This window comes from Uloborus diversus, chromosome 6, assembly GCF_026930045.1.
Source record: "Uloborus diversus isolate 005 chromosome 6, Udiv.v.3.1, whole genome shotgun sequence".
NCBI lineage: Eukaryota > Metazoa > Arthropoda > Arachnida > Araneae > Uloboridae > Uloborus > Uloborus diversus.
In genome coordinates, this window is record NC_072736.1 from 31687942 (window position 1) to 31701297 (window position 13356).

General features: G+C 32.9%; 1 protein-coding gene across 2 annotated transcripts in view; it reads left to right on the forward strand.

Annotated features, from left to right (window-relative positions):
- Positions 1-13356, forward strand: part of LOC129225132 (relaxin receptor 1-like) — a 377647-nt gene that overhangs the window by 50721 nt on the left and 313570 nt on the right. Inside the window, exon 1 of one of the 2 annotated variants that reach the window (XM_054859693.1) lies at positions 865-1107. The exons of the other annotated variant lie outside the window; for it this stretch is intronic. The gene's annotated coding sequence lies outside the window, so the exon portion shown is untranslated. Of the gene's footprint in view, positions 1-864; positions 1108-13356 lie in introns of those variants that run through there. 2 annotated transcript variants of the gene reach the window in all.

A 13356-nucleotide genomic window follows, 5' to 3' on the forward strand; every position in this document is an offset into this window, starting at 1 on the left:
TGGAGACGGTTTTCACAAGAGGAGCAGCATCGTGATGCCGGTTGACGCGACGGTGGTGCTGGCAGAGGGTGCTGGCCGGAGAATAAAATCAAAGGAACGCCAAAAACAGTCAAATGAAAGCAATAAGCAATCGTGATTGCTCAAAAAAAAAAAAAAATGCTGTGTGAGAAATTTTTACATGAAAAATTTATTAAAATACAGAGAATAACATGTTTACACTCGTTCAGCCACATGTTCAGGCCGATAAGGTTTTAACTATTCCTTCCAGTCACTAACGATTCAGTTCAATATCCAGCAGCAACTAAAATTGTGATACTGAAAAAATAAGTGATAAAAAGTACTAATCGGTCATTAAAAATTCCAATGAAACTTAAATTTTACAACTAAACATCTTTGTTTGGAAAAATATTACATATTTTTAAAAGTGCTAACTGAACTGAAGAAATTTGAAACTTCACTGAAATATTGATCTCTGCTAGAACAGTGCAACCATGCAATGAGAGTTCGGTTTGTACGTCTTCTAAAATGTATTATTTTATACTTTATGTACGAAAATATTTTTAGAGTTAATACTTTTTAATATGATCATATAATATGACGAAATTAGATCCAAAAGTTTATAATTCCGGAAATAAAGTAAAAAGGTATGCATCAAATATCGCATCCTTGGAAAGCAATTTAATGTTGCATGTTTTCTAAAATATATTATTTTGTATTTCCACAAAGTTCTTTGTTATTTTTTAAAGAAATCCATCTCAGAGAACTCCATAACATTTTTCGCGGACGTTTTAAGAATCATCCTCCATAGGAAAATTTTTCCACAATATTGTTAAAACCTTACCTTCCCCACTATCACTAACGAAATCACAAAAACTAAAACTCTGGAACAACTTCCCCGAATCTTCACCCCAAATAAAACGAAAACAAACGGTTATGCGCAACAGGCGCTAACGAGAGAGGCGCAGGACTCGCGCACAAGAGATAACTGGAGAAGAGGGAGACTTCTCCTATCGTCTGCTGTCCCTCCAACAATCGACCCCTTGCCACCGTACGCGCCGCAAACCCCTCTGGCTTTTCCACCTGGGAGGATCTTTCACTGCATTACCGGTAGGAAACTTTTTTTTCTTTCAAAAAGTGTCGGATGCATGCGGATATTTTCTGAACTTTGATTATTAGTAAAGCTTGGTGGTTCTTTTTAAATCTGTCATCTTATTTAAGGAATATTGTTGCGAGAAATTTTGGAAACTTCAGGGAAATTACATGGTATTTGAAATGTTTTGGGAAATAGAAGCTTATAATAAAGGTACGTAAAAATATATTCAAATAGCTTCGCTAACGTTAACTTCAATAAAATTTATTTGTGTTATATTTCTTAAAATTTAAAAATTTTGGGGATCTTCAGAGAAATTTTTCTGGTTTTGAAATGTTTGTCGAAATAAAAGTTTATAATAGACGTGCGTAGAGTTACATTCAAATGGCATTGCTGTCGTGAACTTCAATTAAATTTATGAATGTCATGTTTCTTTAATTTTAAAAATTTTGGGGAACATCAGAGAAATTTCATGGTTTTGAAATATTTTTCGAAATAAAAATTTTTTATAGACGTGCACAAACTTACATTCAAAGGGCTTCGCTAACGTTAACTTCAATGAAATTGTTTATGTTATGTTTCATGAACGTTAAAAATTTTCGGAAATTTCAGGGAATTTCAGTTTTGAAATGGATGTCGAAATAAAAGTTTATAATAGACTTGCGTCGAATTATATTCAAATGGCTTCGCTAACAAGAACTTCAATGAAATTTGTTTGTGTTAAATTTTGTTCAATGTTAAAAATATGTCTTAAGTGAATATTTGATAAAAATGTGAGAATCAAATTGTAAAATTAAAAAAAAGTAATATTCTATTTTAATGTCAGAATAGATATCATCAAAAAGTTAAAAAAAAAAAAAAACGTAACATGAGAACTTGAAAGATAATAATTATAATAGTTATACCAATAATAATAAACAATAAATAATGAAATGTGATCCTTTGAAGAAAGTTTAAAATACAGAGCAAAATCAAAAACATACGTAATATGAGCACTTGAAAGATAATAATTATAATAGTTATAAGAGTAATAATAAACTATAAGTAAGTTGGTTTTATTTTTTGAAGAAAGCTTAAGTTTTAGAGAAAAATAAAATGAAAAAGTTTCTAGCTTAATTTAAAATTATTTTCACTTCAAATTCATTTAACTGAATCTATTGAATTTCAAAACAAGAATTTGTTTTTAAATTCTAAGAGTTTTTCCTTTTGCTTTTAAAAGTTTGTTTTGCGGACAAACGTTAGCATAATATAAAAATATTATTCTTCGTGATTAAAGACTTGCATTTTAATCTGCCTTTCATTTGCTTTCTTGAAAAAATAAATAAATAAATAAAAACCTATAGAATTAACAGAAATAGATCTAGCTTTCTCTCCCCCCCCCGTTCACTTCTGATTTAAAGTTATCCATAATACTTATCTACTTTGCTCAAATAAGTTCGTTTTTGTGCGTAAGTCTTAAAAACATAAAGAAATTTCCAACTGAATATATAATAGTAACATGTTTTAAATACTTTTGACCATAAAATGTAGATAAGTCTTTTGTGAGGAAATTCAATTTATGTTAGAATATATTATTATTTAGATGATACTTTAAGTTATTTTCAACATGTCTGATGTGCTATTATGTATGTACTTATTACATGTTTCTTACAATATGTATTTTCTATAAAAAAATAATTTTCAGTCAAATGTTTAAAGTATTATAAATATTGATGAGTAACTGCTTAAACTAAGCAGCTAAGTCTCCAAACATTTTGCATTGTCGATTTTATTTGAACGTATAATACAAGATAAGTCAAAGCTGTTCATCACTTACCATAGCGTAAAGACGAACTTATTTTAAATACTTTAAATTAATTACGGTCCTTTTTCAAAAGAGAGGTATTTTTTTATCTTGATTTTTTTGTCAGTTGATACCGTATCAAAAATATAAATTAAGAATCAGGAAAGCAATTTTAATTTTTGTTTCAATGTTTTTTTATGAATGGGGGGGGGGGGTGCAGTGCGAGGGGGGCGTTTGTGGGATAAAACACACAAACCCTTAACTTGAAGTCGAATTGACAAACAACGGTTCTACAACTAGATCTCGATTAACAGATGTGCCGTTAATTCATTTTTTGGTGGATCACGGTTTGCTAATGACTTGTTTAGACTTGACTTTAGACGATTATTTTTTAACTTGATATACGACGGCGACTGTGGGGGTCTTTGGTTTTCGAACACCTCCAAAGGATGGGGAGTGCACTCCCTCCGCAAGTAAGCAGAAAAATATTACATAAATGAATAAAACATAAAATCTTTCTGAAGGTAAGGGACACCGGAGCAAGATGACGAATGTCTTAATTTTTCCGTCCACTAGGAAGCAGGACCAACTGAATAATACTGGCTCTCCTATCGGCTGGCCGTTCAGCAATAGTATAAAGGCGCTGAAATAGTCATTTTTTTTGTTAGTTCTGAAGCTCTGATTGTTTACCGCTGCCACGTTATAACTTTTATGCATATGTAAATAAGCTCTGCTACAGATACAAGCATGATAGATCGTTTCACTTTAGTATTTATGAGTAACTTAGTTAATATTGCCGCGCCCGTCTGGCCGAATGGTTAGCGCGCTGGAGTGATAACCCAAAGCTTATGAGTTCGAGCCTCAGGTGTGTCTTTGGTTCTATTCCTCTTTTACTTTCTTTCCTTTCTATAAGTTGTAGAAATATGTAAATTAGAATTATGTAAATATATGTAAATAGTCTTAATTGTTCTAGAATGTTCCTCAGTTCTGTATAAAAACCCTCTCTCGAGCTGAGAGTGGGCAGTTGCGACTCTGTAGTCTATAGCTCGCTTGGTTAGAATAAACTTGCTTTCATCTGTATAGTGTAGTGTGTACTTAATTTACGTGACACTGCTCACTACCATGAATAAAAGTCAATTAATCGCCTTCCTTTTGGCAAGGAAAGCGAATCCTTTCAGACAGTCCGGGGCAAGATGGCGGGTCGAAACTAGGGTTTCCAATCCCGAAATCCCGATCTCGAATCCCGCGGGATGATATTTAGCGGGATTTGCAGTTCCGCAACTTTTTTCAACGTAAACATTTTCCAACTTAGCCGCTCATTAAACGACTATTTTAATCATCTGAAATTTGAGTCGATTCGTATATCTTAGTGTGATATATGATGAACGGTGGATTTACCATTTAAAAACGCAATAAAAATCGAGTGTATTTTTTTTGAGTTTGAAATGATATTCTCATTTGGGAGGCCTCAGTTTTCATAAGTTTAGCAATTAAGAAAATGCGTAAAGTTTATAATCATTTTCAAAAATCATTTGCTAAAATTTGAAACACACACAATTACGCTTTTAAAAAAAAAAGAAAAATTGTATTACAGGTTGAAAACCCTCTGGAGTAGCCCAGAATGCAATGTTGGAGCACTTCTGTAAGTTTAAGGATTGCACTCAAAACCTTAAACTTACTAAAAGCGTCAGAAACTTGGATGAAATGCAGAATGACTCACATGTCAGTGCAGTAAGTTAAACTGCGTAAGTTTTTGAATGTTTCTTTGAAGTCAACAACAAAATGAAATCAACGAAGTTATCCAAAACTTTTACTGAGACAGCGACTTGGTATAACCAACCAGCATTCACCTTTTCCCAATCAAATGCACTGATACAGTGACCAACATTAATGAAGGAACAAGGGTATTCTAAATACTAGTTAAATTGGATAGAGCAAAACACACATCCAATTGGCATTGTTTTTGATCGAATTTTGCCGCTCTCGATCTAAAACCCAGTATAAGAAAAGAAAAATCTATTTCAGAAGGTGATGAAGTTAATGGGGATATTTTGCTAGATGTCCACAATAATTACAATTCAATAATAATAACAATCCAAAACTTTTACTGAGACAGCGACTTGGTATAACCAACTAGCATTCACCCCTTTCAAGATGATTTTCGCAATCAAATGCACTGATACAGTGACCAACATTAATGAAGGAACAAGGGTACTCTAAATACAAGTTAAATTGGATAGAGCAAAACACACATCCCATTGACATCGTTTTTGATCGAATTTTGCCGCTCTCGTTCTAAAACCCAGTATAGTATAAGAAAAGAAAAATCTATTTCAGAAGGTGATGAAGATAATGGGGATATTTTGCTAGATGTCCACAATAATTTAATTTCAGTAAAACCCACTGCTGTGCAGCAACATCACGTGTTTTCTTCATGTGCATCATTTTTTGAGCAAAAATTTTTTCCCACTTCATACGAGCATTGTTATGCCGCATTGGACATTTTTAGGGCACACTTTTGCGTACTAAACGAAAGTTGCTAATTGGGAATTGAATTTGTAGTGCGAAACAATTGATGTACGGTACATTCAGTAAATTACCGCCCAATACCCAGGGCTAAAGCAGAAATGCATGAAATACACCGTCAGCTGAGTCATTTCCAGCCGAGGACTGTAGTTTCGTGCTTATTAGCACTCATCAGCCCGGCATAGGAAAGTGACTGAGCTGGAGACGGACAACCTCTTAAGAAAGCCAAGAGTGCCAAACAAACTGGTATCTAATATAGATATGGTAGCTAATATATACTGGTAGCTAATCCTCGAGCTGAACCGAGCCATTGCTTCTATCACTCGTCTGGTCGGCGCTAATTCTATATTAGCTACCAGTTTGTTTGGCACTCTTGGCTTCCTTAAGAGGTTTTCCATCTCCAGCTCAGTCACTTTCCTATGCCGGGCTGATGAGTGCTAATAAGAACGAAACTGCAGTTTTCGGCTGGAAATGACTGAGCTGGCGGTATATTTCATGAATTGAAGTACGGGTTTCGAGAAAACTACTAATTCAAGTAAAAAAAGCAGTCTCTCCTAAAAAGCACAACTTTCTCTGTTTGATATTAAAATTTAATTAATCAAGTTAATCCCGCGGCATCCCGTGGGATTGGCTCCTTACATTCCCGAAAGCCCGCGGAACTGAATTCGACGCGGGATTGGAAATCCTAGTTGAAACATGGGGCAAAATGACAAGACTTCTCTTAACGAGTTTTGCTTGTAACGAGGAATATTGTGACTCTCCAACAGAAAAATGGACCTAATCCTGCAATGCCAAGAGTGGTGGCATGAGGAATGTTCCAATTATGAAAATGGCATTTTTATTTGTAACTGTTGTTAGCTGCACAACTAAACACTTCAATATTACGTTACATTGCATTACGCATAATTTGACACTTTGTAAGATGTAAAAACACAGTTATTATTTGTTAAACTATGTAATATATTCAAAAGATAAAATATGATCAATCTTTTTAAGTGTTGTCATCTTGTCCCAAGGCCAATGTCATCTTTCCCCAGTACTGGGGCAAGATGAAGATTTGTTAAGGAATGAAAAAATAAAAAATATCTTTCATTTATTTTATTCGAAAAATTAACCGATAATATATTCAATACTACAAAGGACTATTCTAACAGTTCATGTAAAATTAGTTTTATTTTCTTTAAAAATAAATTAATAAACAACAAAACTTTTTAGCATAGTAATCTTGCCCCGGTCTCCCCTCATTGCTCCGAGAAAGAAGTGAGACTACTTTGTGAGTCTCGGAAAAGTGGGTCGAAATGTATCAAAATCAGCGAACATTACTCTTATTTCTGGGGAAGAAAAATATCTTCAAGTATTTTGTTGCCTGTTTTTTTCTTTCATTTTTAAAAAATTATTTTTCTCTTAAACAACTTAATTCTCAAAAAAAGAAATATTCTCCAAATGCATCAAATTGGGATCATCCAGATTAGGTACTTTTAGAAATCTTGTCGAATTGAATGTTTTCAACATACTGTGATAAGAAAAATATCAATTGTCCTATCTTAATTTCTGAAAAAAGTCCAACTAAAAAGAAACAGTTTTATATTAGTCAAATGCTAATTATGTACTATTTGACAATAAAAAATTTATTTCTAAATTTTCCTCAAACTGTTATTTTTTAAATATATTGCAGTTGATGCGATTTTTAATTTTCCTCTAGAAAACGTGCGCTTAAAAATATATATTTTAATAAAAGTTGTTTGAGAGAACTTGATTTACGAAATAATTTACTAAGTTATCGCAGTTTTTATGCGTGCACACATTCTAGCATTTCTTTTCTCTAATAAGATGTACCTTTTTTTTTGTACAAATTACTACGTTGAGATTATTCACTGTAATTCCACATTAATTAGAGTGATTTTTTACATAAACAGTTTCGGCTTTTCTGTAATCTTCTAATTTGTTTTTTATCTTAATTTCAAATACCTTCCAGAAAAATTTAGGGCGATTACATTTAAGAATATTTGTCTGTAATTCTCTCTTCTATGGTAATATAGTCAGAATAAAAGAATAAAGAATGGTTTTTCCTCCTCTTGTTACAAAAAAGGTTCTCGAGAAATACCCTAACAAACTTTCTATTTTTGATAGCATTGGAGAGGGGGGTGATATATAAAGTTCAATTCATTTATTACGAAATTTCAATTTGTAACATATAAAATAACGTTTTTTTTTTTTTTTTTGCTTCCGAAACTTTCTAAATATAAAATTTTAATTGTTTAATTGGAAATTTTTTCCTTCTTAAAATTAGAGAAAATAAAAATTTCCAAAATTCGTGCATTGGATGATTATTGTTGCATTGTCGAAAAAATTATAAATGCTATTAATGAGTTGCTATTGACGTTGCATTATTAAGTACAAACTTGGAAAAGTCAAGATACTGTAGCAAAAACTGCTTAGACCAAAATTTTAAACTTTTTTTCGCTAGCAATTATTTTTAGTAAACTCTGCGCAAAAATCAACTAAGTATAAAATACAGTGAAGCACCGTTTATAAGTTTTGAAGGGTTTCATTTATACTGCATGATAAAAGCATCTAAATGGGGAAAAAAAAAAGAACGCGTAATGGGTGTACGTTAATACCTAATACGCATTGGACTCTGCAGTGACCAATTTAAAAAGCGTATAAATGATAAAAACATATAAAAGAGAAACAATGAGAACGATATCACACATCGTTCCAAGAGTTCGCAGTTAAGCACAAGCATCAGATCAAGCTCATTTCATGTCTTTCTCGTGCACCTAACTTACTTACGGGAGTAGCCGCAATGATTTTAAAGAATACCAGCTGCATCGCCCGGCTTTGCCGGCCTACCTCGAAAATAAAAGTTACGTCAAGTGACGCGTGTTCAACAATCAGGCTTGAGGGGGGGGGGGGGAAACAGTAAAATTTTGCGGCAGATTGCGGAAAAATAACCGGAAAGGAAACACTTTAAATCTCCCGATAACAGGAAAAGCCTCAAAACAAAAGACAGAATTTTACTTGTTCATATTCGAGGGAAAAAAATGGCTACAGATCTTTCTTCTCAATGATTTTTTTCACGCTACAAATTTTAATACAAGCTGTTACGGAAAGTTGAGATGAAGCACTGTATAATAATTTGAATGGAGGAAAGCCTTCGAAAAATGGGGATTTTATGTCGAAATCTAAGTGTCATAATTAAGTTTTTAATTGGTATCTCCGCTAATTATTATTGGAGGATTATGTTAAACAGTCAAACATAAAGACGGGAAAATTAGGTATCTATCAATACCTGGTTCGATGGTAAGTTCACTGGCGTTCGGGAGAAGTAACTTGAACATGGATACAAAGGTACATGCATCTAGATACATACGCCCAGTTTTTAATTATATAAGAAGATTAGTTATCCTGTGTGGAGCAGTTAAAAGGGCCCTAGACCAGTGGACCTTCACCTTTTTAAAAACATATCTCTAGAAGTTGATTGACACCTATCGCCCCTCCCTTTCTTCCCTGAAAAAAATCATAAGTTGGCGCTAGGGAATATCGATATTATTGAAAATATAAATGCCTAATTTCAATTCTAATCAAACATACATCATTTTACCCAATAACTCTTAACTAAAAAAAATGACTTTTACTGCCACCCCCTTCCTTTTCCAAAACGAACTTCTAGATATTTGAGGGAAAATACTTAGATTACATCATTGAACTACTTCAATAAAACATTAGTATATTTTTTATGAAATTAATTTATTTTTTAAATTGGAATCTGGGAGAGTTAAAAACACTGTCACGTAAAATAAAGGGGGAAAAAAAGAAAATTTATAAGTTTTGCTATGAGGGATGAAATACTTCCTTAAGGTTCAACCAAGCCGTGGGGAGGAAGCTCCTGAACTTGGATTTGTTTCCTTTTTAACAGGCAATTCCTTATCTGAACTCTTAACAATTGGTTTCACATCCGTTTTCAACTTCGGTAGTCACTTATTACTTAACTTTTTAAATACTCATCGCCCTCTTATCCCTGCTCAAGTATTTATTGCTTCCTTGAGGAGTCAAATCGCCCCTTTGGAGGAGATTGCCCCCAGGTAGGGAATCCCTTTCAACCGTTACCCCAGCGACGTTTAGGTTTTGTCCCCAAATATTGCCATTTACCGCCAGTTTTGTCGTCAATAGCAGAAATATACGAATTCTGTAAAAGTCGTTTCTTTGCCAACGCAGAGAAAACAACATCTTCCAGCACTCTAAACATGTTTGATATAATGTTTTGAATATTTCTTCCATATTTAAAGAGTAAACTTTCACTTAAATTTTTTTTTGGTTGCTATGAGCTCTGTTTGGGGTTACCAGACGTCCGGATTTCGTCCACAAAGTCCGGATTTCAAGCCCTTGTTAGGATTTGTGTCCGGACTTGAAAAATGTTCGGAATTCAATATGATAGTCCAAAAATTGATTTTTTTTGGAACCACTTTTTGATAAAGTAGGGTGTTTCGGGATTAAATACGATTCTTAAAAAAGAAAAATGCGTTGTCTTTGCTGCTTGTTTCTGTGCAATTGCACAACGATTTATTTCTTTAACAGTCATACTAAGCACAAAAAGTCATTAAGTTTTCACGAAAGTATTCAACTATTTTTAACTATATTATTAATTAATTTTTTTAACTAAGAATTTTTACATTATTTAAATCATAATATAAATAAACAGTTTAAAAAATATATAAAGCGCTGTGAAATGTAAAAATAGCCAAATTTTCTCCAGCCAAAATTCAATCGCAAAACATTGCGATTCATGCAAATTATGGTAACCCTAACTCAATTGGTCATTCCAACGAAACGTAATTTAAATGAAGTGTATTTAGTCCTTGGTTAGGCAATAAATGAATGGCAGTTTATCAGAGCATATTACCAGGTGCTCCCATTCCCCCCCCCCATATATAATAAATATAATTGTTATTATTAATTTATTAGAAAAGTACAGCGCTAAGTCAATGACATACACACAGAGACACACAAACTAAGTAAATAAATGAAGTAAAATATAAATAAAATAAAATGAATAATTTAAATTAAAAATAATCAATAAATAAATTTAAATAAATGAATAAAACATTCCCCTCCTGTTTGGACAGCGCAACTTGTGCCACAATCCCCCTCCCCTGTGGGCACCCCTGCATATTACGTGAACCGGAAAGTAATGTCGTTTCTTCCAAGAAAATAATTTTTTGAAAGTTTTTGTTTTGAATCTACGATGTAATTACTCTCGTTATCAGCAGCCTGTTGCCATCTAGTACGCTAATTTTCAATCCCGGATGGACAAAAATTATTTGATTTTTGGAGCAAAATATCTGGAAATAGCATCTTGTATCCAAGCCAAATTCTCAAGCTTTTGTCTCATACAGAGTTTGAGTGATTGGAAGAAAGGGAAATCAAGTGGTGCAGTGGCGAGAGTATTTCAACTATAATCAACAGAAAAGGAGTGATCCTGAAATATGACAATGCGAAACCACGCTGCTTAAAGCAAACCCGAAAAAAATTAATAAGCTGTGCCGGGCTGATTTAACCCCCATACTCACCTGACATTGCACCATCCGCTTTCTCTTTATTCCGATGTATATGAGCCAAAAAAGACTTGAAAGGTCCAGCATCAAACTGCTATCTCCAGATATTTTGCTCAAAAATCAATAAATTTCTATCTATTTGGGATTTAAAATTTGTTCACACACACACACTACGCGGCAAAAGATTGTTGAAAGGAAGTTGGAATAGTTTATTATTAATTAATTTTTTTGCAAAATCTCCCCAATTACGGTCTTGCTTGTAGGATATACTAGACAACGCTAAGAAAAAAGTAAAATAAAATAAATCATTGATGCCCAGTATTAGTTAATTTTCTTATTAGTAGAAGTTTGTACTGGAAAAAGGCTACTTAATAAACAGATTTTGATCCACAGTTTCTTTACAGTCAAATGAAAGTAGTATTTTCAGAGAACAAAAACCATGCACTATTGAAGGTCTCCCTCTTTTTAATATTGTAGAAAATTAATAAACACTCTGCTGAATTTCGATTTTTTTCTTTTTTTTTTTAAATGTGAGATTATTAGTTTGCACTCAAATCATACTTCTTAGAACACTAATTTTTTAGTGTCGCTTCCTCAAGAAGAAACTGAATTTCTCATAAATAAAAGAAAAGATTATTTTTAACATTTTTTTTTCAGTACTTTTTCATGTTTGAAACAAAAAGTTGCAAAACTTGATGAAAATTTATCGTTCAAAGTTGGTCTCTGACCTGCGAAGGCTAATAAAATAACCTACACGTAAAACTCAAAAAGCATTGCTAAATAAGTTTCAATGTAAATGCAGTACAGTTCTAAAAGTAGTGGGGACGATGGTGGTGGGTTAGGGGCGTTACCCCTCTCCTGTTACTTTCTAAAACGTTTATTATAGTCTTAGCGTTTTCTAATTCAAGACCAACGGGACACTTTAAATGTGTGAAACAGTGCTTGATAAAAAAAAGATTAAAACTTGATTTTTGTCTTTGCAAATATATTTTAAAGTGATTCGCAAAAAATGTAAATTCAAAAACGGAGAGAAAACATATAACGAAACAATGAATAAATAAAATGAAGTGAAATAAACGAATAAACAAATTCGTACATTAAGACAAATGCACGAATAAATAGAGAAAAATTAAGAACAAAAAGATCAAACGAAATATAATAAAAAAAAACGAATAAGTAAATAAGATGAATTTAAATAAGACAGAGAGAGAGATAAAATAAATGCATTAATTTGCTCTCTGCTTTCTAAAGAACCAATTAATTTTTAGATAAATTATTCATCACTTTGAAAATTTAATTTCTGTATTTACAAAACGAATAGTATGGTATTATCCTTTGATATTAAGTTTTTTTTTTTTACATTTGTTCTGATGCGCTGTAGAAAGGATTTCTTATTCACGTAAGCAAATTCTTATTTACCCTTTCATCAATTCAAGCTCCGATAGGACTGAATAAACATGACTTATGTTAACAGAAACAACACGATACAAGCATTGAAAACAAGTGTCATTCGAATGGAGGAAATGGGATTGAACTTTGAGCTTCGAATACCCAAGCTTAATGCATAAATGCATTAACTATTTCTGGTTTCTTTTCAAAAGAGAACAAGCAGATGTCTGAGGGGCATGTAGGTCAAGCTCTATCAACCTACAGACATACTTGCTCATCTTGCCTTTGGGTTTTTTATTTTCGGAGGAATACTTTCAAAAGAGAAATGTATTTTTTACTAATAAAATAAGGCATGACATGTAGTAGAAGAAAAAGAATAATAATTATAGTGAATCTCCTATTTTACGTCCCCAGGATCTACGTTTTTCTCACGTTTCTCGTTGTTTTCATGCAGTGGCTTACCTAGGGGTTCGTAGGAGTGACTCTCGCCAAGGGCGCAGCAGCCAGGGGAGCGGCATTTCAACTGAGTATTTTTTTTTTTTTTTTTCAATTTTATTACAATATTGATGATATAAGTAGAAAAATGCTTTTAAAAAGTAATAAAAAAAAACTTGTAAGAAAGAGCTAGATGGGAAAATGAAACAATTCTTAATTCTCAAAAAAAGGGGGGGGGGGATTAAACCTTTAGCGTTAAATTCCATTCCAATTCACTGAGTTCACTAAAGACTTTTATACACAATTTGTACACCCGGGAGCAGTTGGTGGAGGGCGTTCTATACCGGATGATTCAATCAATGAGCTAAAAGAGGATTTCGAAGTACTCAGAAACGTTTCTGAAAATTACAGAAAGAGAGTTCCGAAATACTCAGAAACGTTTCTGAAAATTACAGAAAGAGAGTTCCAAAATACTCAAAAACATTTCTGGAAATTACAGAAAGAGGATTCCGAAATACTCAGAAACGTTTTTGAACATTATAGAAAGAGAATTCCGAAGTACCCAGAAACGTTTTTGA